This window comes from Chelonia mydas, unplaced genomic scaffold (assembly GCF_015237465.2).
Source record: "Chelonia mydas isolate rCheMyd1 unplaced genomic scaffold, rCheMyd1.pri.v2 scaffold_126_arrow_ctg1, whole genome shotgun sequence".
Lineage (NCBI taxonomy): Eukaryota > Metazoa > Chordata > Testudines > Cheloniidae > Chelonia > Chelonia mydas.
This window is the reverse complement of record NW_025111263.1, coordinates 1,092-3,952: the sequence shown is the minus strand read 5'-3', so window position 1 is coordinate 3,952 and position 2,861 is coordinate 1,092. Positions and strand designations below refer to the sequence as shown.

The window sequence follows — 2,861 nt, the reverse complement described above, 5'->3', positions numbered from 1 at the left end:
AGGAATAGGGCCAAAATCATTTCCTCCCAAGGGAATCCCTGCAATGCCAGGTAGATTGTAACCTCTGAAGTCACTGATGGGATGCTGCACAGTGGGCAAAACATGATGCCAATACAGGCCATTTCTCTCCACTCAAATTAGCTTTAGTTAGCAGTCCCCATGTCCTGATATACTCCTTGCTCTCTCACAAACTTCTGCAAATGCATGATCCAGAAATAGCCCAGAATCGACACACTGGCAACCCTGGCAGTGCAAATATTTCCTTTCCATCAGCTGTCAAGATATCTGCTCTGTCAGTTCCAAGCGTCCACGATATTTGTTTTTGGAAACACCTCATCCATCTGCCCCAAGGTCAGAAAATAGACACATGTCACACCTCAGCCCGCCTCAGTGAGAAGAGTGTGTAACCGGTTCGGTCAAATAACATCGTCCTTTATTGCTTCCAATGCATTTCTTACTGGCTTTCATAGACAGTGATCTCCTTTTCCATAGCCACATAATCTAACTGGATATTTCTTGGTTTTGGGGTTACCTGCTTTAGACATTCAATTCCATGCACTCATTATTCATTCTTTTACTTAAAAACACAGTCTCAGGACTCTTTTGGGTTTAACAAGTTTCATCCTACTGTTTTTCCCTCTTTGGTTACCAAGATTTACATAGGCATGATAAGGGGCCCCCGCGGGGGGGAAGAGCATCTTTGCTTCAAAGAAAAGCATTGTTTTCTCAAAGTTCTTATCACTCTCCAGCACAGACTTTGTCTTGTACTGGCCATTCTTATCATCTCCTTGCATAGCCTATTAGTTCAGTCCTTGTACCAGCCTGAGATAATTAGTACTTTGGCTCTGCATTTGTTACAGAGAGAAATTCAGCATAATAGTACAGCATGGAACTGATATTCATAACCTTTTACAATACCTATATCACTCTTATATCTATCTTAGAATCATAGAATCATAGAATATCAGGGTTGGAAGGGACCTCAGGAGGTCATCTAGTCCAACCCCCTGCTCAAAGCAGGACCAATCCGCAATTAAATCATCCCAGCCAGGGCTTTATCAAGTCACACCTTAAAAACTATTCTAAGGAAGGAGATTCCACCACCTCCCTAGGTAACGCATTCCAGTGTTTCACCACCCTCCTCATGAAAAAGTTTTTCCTAATATCCAACCTAAACCTCCCCCACTGCAACTTGAGACCATTACTCCTTGTTCTGTAATCAGCTACCACTGAAAAAAGTCTAGATCTGTCCTCTTTGGAACCCCCTTTCAGGTAGTTGAAAGCAGCTATCAAATCCCCCCTCATTCTTCTCTTCCACAGACTAAACAATCCCAGTTCCCTCAGCCTCTCCTCATAAGTCATGTGTTCCAGTCCCCTCATCATTTTTGTTGCCCTCCGCTGGATGTTTTCCAATTTTTCCACATCCTTCTTGTAGTGTGGGGCCCAAAACTGGACACAGTACTCCAGATGAGGCCTCACCAATGTCTAATAGAGGGGAACGATCACGTCCCTCGATCTGCTCGCTATGCCCCTACTTATACATCCCAAAATGCCATTGGCCTTCTTGGCAACAAGGGCACACTGCTGACTCATATCCAGCTTCTCGTCCACTGTCACCCCTAGGTCCTTTTCCGCAGAACTGCTGCCTAGCCATTCGGTCCCTAGTCTGTAGTGGTGCATTGGGTTCTTCTGTCCTAAGTGCAGGACCCTGCACTTATCCTTATTGAACCTCATCAGATTTCTTTTGGCCCAATCCTCCAATTTGTCTAGGTCCCTCTGTATCCTATCCCTGCCCTCCAGCATATCTACCACTCGTCCTAGTTTAGTATCATCCGCAACAATGTTCCCTAACAATGTGGCTTTGAACTTTATCAATCTGTCTCAGGCGTGTTTGAAATGTCTCATTCCATTTCTCACAGGTTCAGGAGAAGCCTCCTCCCCGCACTGGTGAAGCAGTGGCTTCTAAACCACAACCAGAACCACAGGTAAAAAAAAGGAGCAAGTGACACTTGGGAATTCTGCAGCCATTCACTTGATCAGCGACCCATTGCCAGCCCCAAGTGATGCAGAGAGAGGACAGGGGAGCTTCACCCCTCTTCCATCTCCTCTGATTGTCACTGTGTGTGTGTAAGGGAGACGTTTGTGTGTGTGTGTCAAAAGGGGTGTGAGTACAATCCTGTGGTAATTCTGGTTTTTGTGGACTCTAATAGGCAACAATTTTTCTCCAACTCTCACAGGCCCCAGACCCACCGCAAAGATCTCCTGCTTCTTTGTATGATGGCCAAAAGGGACAAGAAGGAGAAATAGAGGTAAGGAAAGGGGAACGTGCAGCGACCCATTAGCAGTCCCAATTCAGTCAAGTAAGACAAGAGAGGAGCTTTACTCCCTTTCCACCACTACCACCTCTGACCATTACCGTGAGTGTTTAAGGGAAGGGGCGTTTGTATATGAGAGAGGTTGGTCAGCATCTTGTTTGTGTCCCACCAGTCCGTGCTAGTTGGCCCAGGCCAGAAGCAGAGCTCCACCGAGTGAGGCTGCTCCAAAGAAATGCCCTGGAGAAGTAACGTCTCTGTCAAGGTTTCTTCCCCGCTCTGAACTCCAGGGTACAGATGTGGGGACCTGCATGAAAACCTCCTAAACTTACTTTTACCAGCTTAGGTTAAAACTTCCCCAAGGTACAAACTATTTTACCCTTTTGCCCTTGGACTTCAACTGCCACCACCAAACTTTATCTGGGTTCCTGAAAAAACGTAGTTTGGACACCTCTTTCCCCCCAAAATCCTCCCAACCGCACCCCACTTCCTGGGGAAGGTTTGGTAAAAATCCTCACCAATTTGCATAGGTGACCACAGGCCCAAACC

The 2,861-nt window shown here is 46.1% G+C and overlaps 1 long non-coding RNA gene across 1 annotated transcript; it reads left to right on the top strand.

Moving 5' to 3' along the window:
• The first annotated feature begins 1,714 nt into the window (after positions 1-1,714).
• LOC119564977 lies at positions 1,715-2,625 on the top strand. The gene is made up of 3 exons (XR_005223721.1): positions 1,715-1,985; positions 2,238-2,309; positions 2,488-2,625. It is a non-coding gene; the product is annotated as an uncharacterized LOC119564977 (long non-coding RNA).
• Positions 2,626-2,861: the final 236 nt, after the last annotated feature.